Genomic DNA, 15,352 nt, shown 5'->3' with positions numbered 1-15,352 from the left:
AATTTGACCTAATTCAACTCATATAGCAAATGATTCAAATGTTACAAATAATTAGTTTTTCACAAAAAAAAAAAAAAATTATCTTAAAATTTGACAAACGTCATGTTTTTTTTCCTTTTTTTTTCAACTTTGAAAAATAAAACATTTGCATCAATATAAAAGAAAACAACCCATGGCTCTGATACCACTGTTGGGTTTTGAGCATTCAAACATTCCTATGGTGTACATCCAACCCTATAAACCTTGGATCTATGTTTTCTCTATTATACATGCAAATATGAACTTTCCAAGGCTTTAATCCTAACTAGCATACTATGAGGTAACTATACTAAAAAGACTAGTTAGATGACATACCTTTTGGTGTAGCTTGATGTCTTCAAGATTTAAGAGCTTAGCCCCGATAGTGTGGAAGCCTCAAATGGAATCACAAATCACCAAAACACCTTGGAAGACTTTAGAGAATATGGATACTTGGTTCTCTCTAGTGAAATTGGCTAGCCCTCTTAGTGTACCCACACTAGTGCCCATTTCACCAACCAAGGACATCTTTATATAGGGTGGAGGATTAGGATTAAACCCTAATACCCATGACCTTTCATTTCCTAGGATCCATGGGTTAAAGCTCCATGGACTATCCATGAAGACTTAGCCCAACCTAAATTAACTTGCCCCACTACACATATATATATCTAAGAGTCCATATTTAATTAGTTCATAAATATACTATTCTCAAAATAATATGATTATATTAATATATTAGAACTTATAATATACTAATATAAATCATAAATATACTATTCTCAAAATACTATCCATATAAATTGTGCCGGTGAAGTGCAACCCAAATGGACCATGCCGGGTCGGGTCAAGTACATACCAAATATAGTTATGGACTTAGACATTAATCCAACAAGAGCACACAGCCACCCAAAGTGGCGGCTGGTGGCGGCGAAATGGCGGCGTGAAGTGGCAGCCACCACCTCACGGTGGTGGTGGTGGGTGTTCTGGGAGAAAATCACACATACACATCGTACCCCAATAAAACCCACAAAATACACTCCTACATACACAAAACACACACACAAAACCACCCTTCACGGTGGCTGATGGCGGCAGAAAGAGAAAATGTAGCGGAAGCCACCATGGTTAGCAGCCATGGTGGTTTTCCAAGCTTTCCGACCAACAAGCACACACACCCGCATCTGACATAGCGGAAACAACCCACCGACATACAAGCGAAGACACCACCGACTAGTTACACAGAAACGTACCCTATCACAATCACCATCTAGGAGACTGGCGGCAGTCGGAACGGTAATAGCAAGAAGAGCAGTCGTTCGGAGCGGCAACAACGACGGATGTGGCTAGAACATAGCGTTACGAACGGAGAAGAAGCTGAGACTACGAGCGACAACAACAACAGCCTGATGAACATCCGCTCGGTTCCTCGCTGTCGTCCGCAATGGAGCAACGATGAAGCTGAACGACGATCCACAGTGACGAAAAGGGTGGCGGCTAATAACAGCGTTTGCTCGGATGCGTGGCTGGTCGGAGGAACGTGAACAAATGTCGATGGCGGATAGTCAGACATGGAGGCTGACAAAAGTTTAGGGTTAGGGTTATGAATCGGAATCCTCCAAAACGAGAGGGAATGCGCATTTGATTGAACCCGTGAGTTCAACCAAACATAGATCCATTTTTCCAATTATGGTCCCTCTCCATAAAATCTTCTTTCAACTTAAGTCCCAATCTTACCAAACAACCCCTGCCCTCAGAAATTTTTACAAATTGAATATGAATTTTACCTTTTAGCACTTGCTTCCTAAAAATCTATTCACAATAAGTCCATAATTTACCAAACATACCCTAACTTCTGAAAGCCTTTTTAGATTAAATCCATAATTTACTAAACATCCCTCAACCTTCAAAATTATTTACAAACAAATCCGGAAATTACATTTTAACCCCCAAAGTCTCAATTATGACTTTTTAACCCCCAAAACCAACGCCTTGCTAAATTATTTCGCATTTAGCGCTACTCTTTGGTTATTAATTATATCTATTTATTTTTTTAATAAAAAAAATGTTACAAGAGGAAACCAAAGGGGATTCAGTTAGGGAGCGCATGCAAAAAGCCTAATGTGTCAGGTCACCGATCGACGAGCCAACAAGGCGGTAACCGTTATGGAAAGTGCGACAAGCTGCACTAGGGGACGTGCAAGGCGGGTACTTCGGGTTGCTTTAAGTGTGGCCGAACAAGTCATGTTAGCAGGAATTGTACTACTACAACCACCACCACCACAGTATCAGACTTGATTTGCTTCTAGTGTAATCAGAGGGGACACAAGTGGTCCCAATGCTTGAGTTTATTAGTAGCAGGATAGGAGGCAGCACCTGCTCATACTACATTGAGGATTACAGATGGTCGTCAGGTCCGGACAGAGGTGCATGTGGCGAAGAGCAGGGCCTTTCAGCTGACAGCAAAGGAGGCACGTGCAGCTCCTGATGTAGTGATGGGTATGTATCTTCTCCTTATTTCTTTATTTATATTGATTGTTGCTTATGTTTATGTGTTTTACTACAAGTGTTGGATTAGGTGTCTAAGCTCATAACTATAATTGGTATGTACTTGATCCGAGAGTAGAATGGTCTATTTAGGTTGCATATCATTAGGATAATTTAATATGATGGACTTTTGAGAAGAGGTTATTTATGATTTATTAATATATTATAAGTTCTAATATATTAATATGAAATCATATAATTTAATTAGTATTGATCAAGATTTAATTTAGAGTTAATTTTGTGATCAAAAGAGACTAATTAAATATATGGGGATTGATTTAGTAAATCATTCATTCTTATGGTGTGGGCCAATGATCCATGATTCTTTAGGTTGAACTAAACCAATGATACAGTTTTAAACCCATGGATGATCGATGGGGCTTTAAACCCATGGAGCTTAAAGAATATGGAAGGTCATGCAAGTTAGGGTTTACATGGTGTAACCCTAATCTTGCCACACTATATAAGAAGCCCCTTAGCATCCAAAATTTGCTACTTGATACACTAGTGTTCTTGGAGTCACTACAGCCAATTTGAGTGGAAGAAACTCTCTAAAAACTCATCCTTTGTTCTAGGTGCGTTGTGATTCCATTTGAGGTGCAACACTTGGGGCACTATGTTCTTAAAGGCCAAACTCAAGAAATTCTACAAGCTACAACAAAAGGTAACTCTATAACTCCCTTTTATGCTGTTTTTTATCAATTGTATGCTAGTAGTAGGCTTCATGCTTTGGAAACAATATTTCATGTATAATTAGAGAAAACATACATCCAAAGCATTTAGGGTTGTATGTGCACCATAAGATGTTGTATTATACTAAAACCCTTCAGTGGTATCCAAGCCTAGGATTGTTTTCTATTATATTTGATGCAATGTAATTTTGAAAGTTTAAAAATCGGTTTTCTGCATTCTGAACAGTGAACTCAATGAGTCCGCTGGGGGACTCGCCGAGTCCACTCAGAAAAAGTCCAACTCGATGAGTCCAGTTCATGTACTCGCCGAGTTGGTGCTCCAGTGGGCAGTTTTTCGAGCTTTTTTAGCCTGTTTTGGATTAGAATCATTACCACAAAAAGTTTTAGTTCATAAAATTTGATTTTGTTAATATGGTAATAATTATTCTCATCCAAATAAAAGATAATTGTCAAAGTTTCATGATTTGTATTAGTTTATAATTTTATATGATTAGGCTAATTTCTTGAAAGTTGTTTGATATGAATTATCTTAACTTATGAGTTTAAATAGATCATAGGCAAATTTTTTGATGTTGTTAGTTGGAATTTTTGATCTAATTGTTTTTTATGAAATCCATAAATTGTCCTTAAGTTATGGAAAGTGAAAGGTCTCATTTTTAAATTTCATCATAAAATGGTTTTAAGTCTTCCATAACTTGTCCTCAAGTTATGGAACTTGAAGAGTCTTTTACATAAATGTTTTATGAACTTCATAACTTGTCCTCAAGTTATGGAATGTCAAGAGTCTTTTCTTAAAACCTATATTAAAGTTTCACTTTTGAATACTTTAGTTCCAAACCCTAGAGTTTTAAAAGTTTAAAATTCAACCCTTATACTATATTATATTATTATAGGTTTAGTGATATATATATATATATATATATATATATATATATATATATATATATATATATATAAGTCTTACCGTTAGTAGGCCTCATTCACGAAGCCGGTCTATAAAAGGGGTATAAGGTTACTGCCTATAAAATGGCATTTTAATGGGTGTCCACTCTCACCTACCGCTTCCTTGACTGATGGAGGGTAGTTAGTCGAACGGGTTTGAAAGGACTTTTTAAGTTCTCATTAAAAGTATAATGAAATACTAAGGAACTAAACACTATTAAATTCCCAATCTAAGTTATTTTAGGAAAATGTGAAGTTGGTGCTAACCCATGAAATTGCACTTTGCACCTTGTTAAGTCATTAGTGAAGTGTGTGTGGTTAACCGACACACTAATCTGGGACTGACAGTGCGTGACAAAGGGTAGCTTAATTTTAATCATATATCAATGGAGCGTGTGTGGTTAACCGGAAAATTGATTTGGTGGTTGTAACATTAGGTGTACCAAGCTAATTTGAATGGTCATTTACACCTTTTTTGTGATCCTCGGCATCCCAGTCACAAACTTGAAGGGCATAATCGAAATTTAAACATGCCATTGAATTGTTCAATGAATCTAAAAGGGTCTAGGAATTTCAATCCATTTAAAATCCAATGATAAATTTCATTTTTCATACTGGAAATTGGTAAATTGTCATTTACCTACCTTCAAATACTTTGAATTCGGATTACGACATCCCTCTTCCGAATTGTAAAATACTGTGTTGTGTCTTAGCCTTAATATTTAATGTTGGGTGTTATATTAAGGATGGAAATCAACTAAACTTTAATTTCTCCCATTGTAGACGTCTAGATCAGACAACTATGGTCTTCCCAAATATTTTGGAACAAGATTTCTTTTATAAAGATGATTTTCCACAAGGCAATCAAGGTGAAAGATTAATCCCTTCTTCGTGCTATAGTGGAACTTCACTTCCTCCACCTCCTACAGTAATTCTCCTTAACCCACAAGTTCAAGCTCACTCAAATCCCTATTGAAAGGATGTAAGGTTTGTATGTGCTCACATCTTGGAGATGAAGTTACATATTGACAAGCTGGGAGAGTCAGGTGTCAAAGTCTCGAGGAAGTTGGTTGTTGACTAGGTTCTTCAATCACTTCCTAAGTCATATAGCGGGTTCATTAAGGACTACTATATGGGAGATCACAACATTACCCTTATTGATCTAAAGGAAGAGTATGTTGAATCTGGTCGCGTAGATGGATTTCAATCGGATGGTTCGATGATCGGATTTTTGAGCTGCTGCTTAAGAGTTATGATAGATTGCTTAGAAATGTGTAATAATATAATTTTCATATGTAATTGCATTGTAAGGAAAAGTTTTTTCCATAGTTTATAAATAAATAAAATTTGTTTTATTTCATTATATCTCCTTACAATGGCATTTGTGAAAATTGATGTTTGTATGTTTCTATGTTAGCAATATGGATTTGATTCTTTCGTTTGTGGTAGTGTCATAATTTGCTAAATAAGGAAAGATTCTCATCACCCAAGTTTCAATTGGATAGAAACTTGGAATCATGCAACTTGTATTGTGTGATGAATGAGAACTTTCATCTTTGGAAAATTAAGACTAATTCCTTGTTCACATGAATATGTTAGTCAAGTGAAGGACTAGGGGATCGAGTACATTGGGTGTGCGCTGGTCAGGTCCACCACAAAGAACGATAAGACTATTTGTCATGATTTACTAAAGTTTAGTAAATATGGTTATGCTTACAAGTTTAGGTATAATTCTGAACATTGGAAAGTTTCAATGTATGGCAGAACGAATGAGAAGAATCAAATTAGGCAGTAAGATAAAAGTTTCTTCAATCTGAAAAGATTGAAGAGTACTTTAGTATAATGTTTTATGTCATCTTAATGATTTTGGAAAACCATATCACAATTAATCCTCAAAGGATATCTTATTGCACTTGTATGTCTAAGAAGAGGAATCATGAATTATTGAAATGGTTAAATCAAAAAGGTGAGTCATACTTCGTTCCAAGAACAAGTCTTAGAGTCATACACCAAGATTGTAACTTGAGTGACATAATCTTAAGAAAAGGTTTATAAAACTTTTCAAATATAGAGTAAAATGTTTTCTACTCTTGTACATTTGAAATTGGTAAGTTGTGTTGTTTTGGATAAAGCAAAGAACAACTAAGACCAATTGTGTGAAGTGTTTATCTTGATAAGAATCCGCACTAACTCTTGAATATTTGTTTGTCAAGCAATGGTTCTTGATAAGAGTGTCTTATATGTCAAGAGGTTAGTGGGAGTCTTAATGATCTTGACAAGTTTCAAGAACTAATCAAGAATAAACCTATTATTAATCACTAACACACGACTTGAGCTTGTAACCTATCGTGTTGACATATTCTTGTTTCGATGCCCATTCCAGTTAAAGTTGACTATGTATGTCAGTTCTATGAGTTCTCAATTTTTTGCATAACAACTTGGAAGCAATGGTAGGCCCTTGTGCTGCTAAGTGGCAAGAAATTAAGACTGAACAATTTCAGTTCATAAGGGTTTGGATTTATCACTAACCATGTCTTGCGATTTTGGTTATGACAAATTCACATGGATAGGAACATACTAACCAAAAAAGCTAAGTTTCATAAGGTTTCTCTCCAATTCATGAAAATGATTGTGTGGAAATGATTTCACTAAATAATTAGCAATTGTGACATTTGCATTCTCAAATTCGATTATGATTACGACATCTCTCTTCGTAGTTTGAATTGTGAGAAATATCAAAGGTCTAAACATTCGAAACTTATTGACCTAAGTTCTGAATAGTTAAGACACATATAGCTATCTCAGGAAAGGTGTATAATTTTGAGAAGCCTAGATAAAGTCTTATCGAAGCATCTCATATCGGAAATCTGAAGTTTGGTAAGAAAGTCAATAAGTATTGATTTCTAGAAGTCCAACTGATTTCTGAATACATGTCAAATCTAGTGGGAGCATAAGTGTTATGCTAGCAAGATAATAATTATTATGCTAGTAGAAGCATAATTATTATGGTAAGTGTTGCAAGTTAGCAATATTACTTATAGAAAACAAAAGGTTTCAAATCACAAAGTTGCAGGGTTTGAAAAGTAGTATTGCTATAACTAAGTGAGAGGAATTCATACTTCATTTCAAATCTAAAAGCTTAGATTGAGATTTTAATCAAATTTAGTCAAATATATATATATATATATATATATATATATATATATATATATATATATATATATATATATATATATATAGATATATGAATGTTATGTTGGAATGGTTCAACATAAGGAAATTCTATATATGGAAATTATAATTGCGTTTTCAAAATTTGATTATGATTACGACATCCCTGTTCACAATTCGAATTATGAGAACATGGTAAATAAAAGTACTATAGCAAAAGGTTTCAAATCGCAAAGTTGCAGGGTTTGAAAAGTAGTTTTGCTATAACTAAGGGAGAGGAAATCATACTTCATTTCAAATCTAAAAGCTTAGATTGAGATTTTAATCAAATTTAGTCATATATATATATATATATATATATATATATATATATATATATGAATGTTATGTTGGAATGGTTCAACATAAGGAAATTCTATATATGGAAATTATAGTTGCGTTCTCAAAATTTGATTATGATTACGACATCCCTGTTCACAATTCGAATTATGAGAACATGGTAAATAAAAGTATTATAGCAAAAGACTAATCAAGTATCGTGTCTTTATGTTAGACATTATGAATCGCATCCCATATGCTTCGGGTATAGGATCGATTGCATATTATATAATATTCTTGTGTTCTAATATTTTCAAATGCCTAGGGCATTAAGAGGGAAAAAGGACTAGAACCGGATATGACTAAAGTGTTTAAACAACTGTTAAGGACAATCTAAGGTTCTGCAAGGATTGGTCGCTTATAGACAGTTGGAACTATAGCAATGGATGGACCATATTGACATTATTATGAATAGATACGAGTCTTTAATAATGAGTTGTCGTATGGCAAATATGGAATGTTTCCATGTTGGAGATTAAAAATATATGAAAAACTTAGAAACTTTTATTCAAGAAGGATGTTCAAAGGAATGTACTTTGAATTTGAGACTTCATTTCCATGGAATTGTCTTGTAACAATCTCCAAAGGAATATTTTGTAATATTGTTGGTCAAGTCTCTATGACTTTTGGTACCTAGACATTACAAAATAAACATTGCATGATAGTTTAGAATCTAACACTTTCTAGCAGTGACAAGAATTTGGAATTCTTACACTTGCAATAAGGATTTGGAATTGTAAAATGAGCATCATTGAAATGTTGTCAATTGATCTATTTCACAAGGTAAGGACCATAGACAAAAATAGTGTGCATGCTTAGAACATGGGACAACTATTTTTTTAATTCAAGTATTAAGTTGATTATTCGAAACATTATACAATGAATAACGAGTAATCAATATGGGACTCAAACGTTTTTGGGCCATATAGGATTAGTATTATTCTTTTGTTTCACTTTGCATGTTTTGACTTCCCGAATAACTAGGTTATTCAAACCATCCACAATCGATCATACTTTGGAAGTAGGTATTGAGGCAAGACTGTCATGAATGGGTTTGAAGTTTGTCTAGGTGTTTTATACATAGCTGCAGTGTCCATGAGTACTCCTAGAATAAGATTCGAGTATTGCATTCAACCCACGCTCATCTAAATCACTTCATGGATTTTATCATGAGTGGTTGTGAGACGATAATATCTTATATTCTTGAAACAGAGACATGTGAGTTGTAGTTACAAGTCGGTTTCACATTGACAAACGTAAACGCACCAATAACTTGGTGTTATAAAACGTATCGATGTGTGTAATTTGATGAGTAAGTGCAAGCAAGCATTTGGTTCGAACTTTATTAGTTTCTTTTACCCCAAGTGGATAAAAGCGATATATATGGGCCCCTCGATGATTTAGTGATGACACCCCAAAGTGCTTGGCCAAGCCTGGACTGATTTGATTTGTTCAATTAGTCGGTCGTCATAAATCGGAAATCGGGAAACAACAGATGGACAGATAGAATGATTAAAATCCATGTCTCAGTCCATATGATATCTAGAATAGAGGAATATACGATCTCTTATCTAATGGATACGTCATTGACTAGGTCAGAGTTCGATAGTGACTTTTAAGAGCTACGATTGCTAGTCGTGATTTTGGAGTCATACTTGCAATAATAGTTATCAGACTTATCCAAGTAGGATACTGTTGGATTAGTTTTCTAAGCCTATAACTATAATTGGTATGTACTTGACCCGAGAGTAGCATGGTCCATTTGGGTTGCATATCACCAGGATAATTTGATAGGATGGACTTTTGAGAAGAGGTTATTTATGATTTATTAATATATTATAATTTCTAATATATTAATATGAAATCATATAATTTAATTAGTATTGATCAAGAATTAATTTGGAATTAATTTTGTGATCAAAAGAGACTAACTAAATATATGGGGATTGATTTGGTAAATCATTCATTCTTATGGTGTGGGTCAATGACCATGATTCTTTAGATTGGGCTAAACCAATGTTACAACCCATGGAGCCTAAATAATATGGAAGGTCAAGCACATTAGGGTTTACATGGTGTAACCCTAATCTTGCCGCACTATATCAGAAGCCCCTTAGCATCCAAAATTGGCTACTTGATACACTAGTGTTCTTGGAGTCACTATGGTTGATTTGAGTGGAAGAAACTCTCCAAAAAGTCATCCTTTGTTCTAGGTGCGTTGTGATTCCTTTTGAGGTGCAACACTTGGGGCACTAAGTTCTTAAAGGCCAAACTCAAGAAGTTCTACAAGCTACAACACAAGGTAACTCTATAACTCCCTTTTGTGTTGTTTATATCAATTGTATGCTAGCAGTAGGCTTAATGCTTTGGAAACAATATTGCATGTATAATTAGAGAAAACATAGATCCAAAGCATTTAAGGTTGTATGTGCACCATAGGATGTTGTATTTTACTAAAACCCTTCAATAGGATCGTTCCTTGTGAAGGGTATATTTTCTCTGATATTATTTGATTTGGGGGGTACCCGATATTTTGTTTCGCTCGTGCTAAGCAAGCGATTTGTTGGAGCTCCAGGAGAGCTGGACTGTCCACTTGATTTAAAGATAGTGGATGATAAGACCATTCGGGTTGCGAGGGTTCATCGTGGATGTACATTGCAATTGTTTGATGAGCAGTTTTTTTGTATTTAGTCCCTATTCCCCTGTGAGGGAATAAGGTTATCACGGGGATGAACTGGTTGAGCCCCAATGGGGCAGTGATCGACTGTGAGCAGCAGCTAGTACGAGTTCGGACCCCAAGTAGGGGGGTGTTAGTGATTCAGGGCGAGGGGCCACAACATAGGCCAACTTTGTGTTCAGCAGCGAGAGCTAGGCACTACCTTCAACAGGGTTGCGTAGGTTATGTCACCTATATTATGGATACCCAGAATAAGGGTAAGTTGATCGTGGATGATGTACTTATGGTATGGGAGTAACAGGACGTGTTCCCAGAGGATTTGCCTAGGGTACCTCCGGAGAGGCAGGTTGTCTACATAGCTGCAAGAGATGTTAGCCAAGTGATTTATCAGGCCGAGCAGTTCGCTATGGGGAGCCCTCGTCCTGTTTTTGAAGAAGAACGATGGGTTACATTGGATGTGTATAGATTATTGGGAGCTGAATAAGGTACCGGTGAAGAACCGTTATCCCCTCCCGAGGATTGATGACTTATTTGACCAGCTTCAGGGTGCATCTTCGTTCTCCAAGATTGATCGGCGATCGGGTTATCCCCAGATGCAAGTCAGGGATGACGACGTGTCGAATACAGCCTTTCGGACTTGCTACGGTCACTATGAGTTTGTGATGATGCCTTTTGGGCTCACCAATGCTTCTGCCACATTCATGGACCTCATGAATCTCGTGTGCAGACCGATGCTAGACCGGTCTGTGATATTCTTCATCGATGATATTTTTGTTTATTCCAAGACTCAGGAGCAGCATGAGGAGCACCTGAGGGAGGTGCTGGAGACACTGAGGAGGGAGAGACTTTTCACAAAGTTCTCCAAGTGAGAGTTCTGGTTGCGCGAGGTGCAATTTCTGGGGCACCTTGTCAACCAGAAGGGTATTCTAGTCGATCCGACCAAGATAGAGGCCATAATGTACTGGGAGGTTCTGAGGTCTCCAACTCAAATTCAGAGTTTTCTTGGTCTAGCGGGTTATTATCGGAGAATCACCTAGGACTTCTCCAAGATTGTTGTTCCTTTGACTCGACTGACCAAGAAGTCGTTCACATTCTGCTGGAGTCCTAAGCAGCAGGCAGCCTTCAAGACTCTCAGACAGTGGTTATGCGATGCACCGATTCTGACTTTGCCGGAGGACGTCGATGACTTCGTGGTTTATTATGACGCTTCTATCATAGGTATGGGTGCAGTGCTAATGCATCAAGGTCACACGATAGCATACGCTTCGAGGCAGTTAAAGCCTCATGAGGCGAACCACCCGACGCATTACCTCTATGGGGTTCGTTGTACCATTTACACGTACCACAAGAGTTTGAGGTATCTGATGGATGAGCCAAATCTGAACATGAGACAACGTCGGTGTTTAGAAGTGGTGAAGGACTATGATTATGAGATCCTCTACCACGCGTGGAAGGCCAATGTGGTGATCGATGCACTCAGTCGCAAGGCGATTGTAGTACCGATACGAGACATATATCTGAGGATGACGGTAATTATTGTGTTGCTGGAGCGTATCCGGGAGGCGCAGGACGAGGGTATGAAGGAGAGCGTCGGAAGTGTGAGCGGATCGTGGGCCAGGTGGCCTCGTTTGATTACGACAGTCGCGGTTTGTTGACCTTACATCGGAGGGTATGGCTTCCTTACTAGGGCGGTATACACCAGGTTCTGATGGATGAGGCCCATAAGTCTAGGTTCTCCATCCATCCCAGGGTGAAGAATATTTATTGGGATCTCTGCACAGATTACTGGTCGCCCTGCATGAAGTGGGACATAGCTTGGTACGTGGAGCGGTCCTTGACTTGCAAGAAAGTCATGGCCGAACACCATCGACCTCACGACAAGATGCAGTCGTTGGATATTCCCGTGTTGAAATGGGAAGATATCACTATGGATTTCATCACGAAGCTTCCCAGGACCACACGTGGAGTAGATTCGATATTGGTCATCGTGGATCAGTTGACCAAGAGTGCTCATTTCATCCCGATCTAGGAGAGTAAATCGGCAGAGAAGCTAGCCGAGATCTACGTACGTGAGGTGGTGGCACGACATGGAGTGCCGATTTCAGTTGTGTTGCACCGAGATGTTCATTTCACTTCAAGATTTTCGAAGCGGTTTCACGATGAGATGGGTACTCGTCTTCACTTCAGTACCACTTTTCATCCTCAGACCGACGGGCAGAGTGAGAGGACGATTCAGACTCTCGAGGATATGTTGCGTGCATGTGTATTGGATTTTGGCGGTAGTTGGGATACGTATCTTCCGTTGGCGGAATTTTCATATAACAGTTATCATGCCAGCATAGATCAACCTCCCTTTGAGATGCTCTACGGGACGAATTGTAGGACCCCAATCTGTTCGGTCAGAGAGTCATGATGAGTATTGAGGTGGTACTCAAGACTACAGAGAAGATCCGGCAGGTCCGGAGCAGGTTCCAGACTGCTCACAGTCGGCAGAAAAGCTATGTCGACAAGCGCCGTTCAAACCTAGAGTTTCAGGTAGGGGATATGGTCCTCCTGAATGTGTCACCTTGGAAAGGTGTCATCTGGTATAGGAAGAAAGGAAAGTTGGGCCCTAGGTATATCGGTCCGTTCAAGGTTTTGGCTCGGGTGGTTCGAGATGCTTATCGTTTGGATCTGCCTACAGAGCTCAGCCAGAGCCACAACACTTTTCATGTCTCGCTACTACGGAAGTGTTTTAGTGGATGATTCTGCAGTTATACCTTTAGAGGATATACATGTTGATGACAGCCTGAACTACATCGAGAGACCAGTATACATTCTCGATAGCAAGACGAAGGAGATGAGGAACAAGAGGGTGGAGTTGGTGAAGGTGTAGTGGTAGCACCGTAAGGGTTCGGAGTGAACTTGGGCGCCCGAGGAAGAGATGAGGGAGCACTGCCCGAAGCCATTTCTAGACGCAACAGACTTCGAGGATGAAGTCTGATTCAAGTGGGGGACAATTGTAACATCCGTGACTTGAGGTAATGATAATTATTTAATTTTGTAATTAATTGTTGGACTATGAGAGTAATGTTAGACTATATGAGTTGGGTCGTTAGCAAGTGGGCTGTCATTATTGGGCTACCTAAAGACGTACGTTGGGCGTAAGCTTGGCGTATGCTGGGAGTAAGCTTGGCGTACGCGGGGCGTACTGCAACTTTGGATGCGGGGGGTTCATGTGTGTACGCGCAGCGTATGCGAGCAGACTCAAAACCCTAATTTTTTGGGTTTAAGCCATATAAATACAACATTATGTCCCAAACCCTAGCCTCCTTACCAACCACCTCAACTCAAAAACCCTAGAAACCTTTCACTCTTCATCCTTGTATGTTTTTGGCCTTGTGAAGCTTATTTTGGAGATTTGAAGCTTAGAAGGAGAAAGAAGAACTTGAGTAGCTTGAGCTCAATGATCTGGGATAACACCACATTTTGGCATTCACTTGAGGTAAAAAGCTCTCAACTTTCCTCATGAATGCTTAGATCCATGTTAATGGTGTTTTGGACCTCTATACGCCCCAAGAATGGATTTTTATGAGTCAAATCCGTTTCTACTCTTAGGGTTGCCACCCTTAGTGCTAAATGAGTCCCAAGAGCAGTAAAGTTTCAATCTTGAAGGTCCTTTTCTGACCATGCATAAGTTCTAGTCATTTTCATGGAAGTTAGTTGTTATATTCCATGTTTAGGGCCTTAGTGGGCCATCATAAGCCAATTATTGGGCTAAGGACATGTTTGGGATTAAGGGAAGGCCCATTTGACAAGTTGGGCCCAATTTAAAAAATTGGGCCATTAGTGGGCTTAGAAAGTTTAGATAGAATAGGACCATGGATGTTATGAAATTAGGCCTAGGTTATGGTCCAAATTATCAAGGGGGAAAATGGTCATTTTACCCTAAGGAGGATTGTTGAATTTTGACTAGTTATTATTGTGGCAATGATACCTCGGGGAGTCGTGGGAGCAGCCATTAGATATTCCTTACAATGAGATTTTGCATTCAGCTTTGTGAGGTGAGTTTCCTCCTGTATGAACGAGTCAAAGGCACCACTATGGGCCCGTATATGTATGCCAGTATGTTCCAGGCTTACGACCGATGTCGGGCAAGGCCCGATGTAGGTTTATATGTTTCTAAATTTCCGATCCAATGTCGGGCGGGGCCCGATGAATGTTATTATGCTTGATGTTGTTGGAACCTGAAAGTGAACCTCTAGCAATCTCAATCACCTTTGCAGATCCAAAGTCAGTCAGAGTTCCGAAATGAATAAGCTGGTGTGCGGATTTGAAGCCTTGCTCCAAAAGTGAAGATATTCGGAAGAGAAGATTGATGTTTATGTTCCGAACCATATGAAGAAATTTCGGAATGAATGTTATGTCCGGAATGTTAACTTCTATGATTCAGTGTTTTGTCCATGTGCATTTATTGTATTTGTCTTTTAGCTTGATTTAACTTGTCATAGGACTTAGTCTCTTTTATCAAACATGGATATTCAGAGTGTCATAGGTAACTCTTTTATCCAGTCCTATGTATGTAATTAGTCAGTACTATGTATCTAGTTCTCCTATTTATATGAGCTTTCAATGTTAAAATCAATGACGATCATTAAAACATATCAAACAATATTCCAGTATACTTCACTTACTCTCTCAAACATTCTTCTTGTTCTTCATTTATTGTTTTTACCTTGATCATTATCTTCACTCTACATTTGTATCTTGAATACTTTGTTGATTGCATTAATTCAGACTTGACTGGTCTTACTAGTCTTGACTAGAACATTCGTTAGTAAGAAGACATTGATCTTAAACATCAACTCAAGGTTTGAATTTTCAAACCTTGTCCCTGCGCATCAGATCGTCCTAGTTCTCACAATTGGTATTAGCACATGAGTGGTTG

The sequence above is a fragment of the Lactuca sativa genome, chromosome 4 (assembly GCF_002870075.4).
Source record: "Lactuca sativa cultivar Salinas chromosome 4, Lsat_Salinas_v11, whole genome shotgun sequence".
NCBI lineage: Eukaryota > Viridiplantae > Streptophyta > Magnoliopsida > Asterales > Asteraceae > Lactuca > Lactuca sativa.
The sequence above is the reverse complement of the archived record's forward strand: the minus strand, read 5'-3'. Positions refer to the sequence as shown.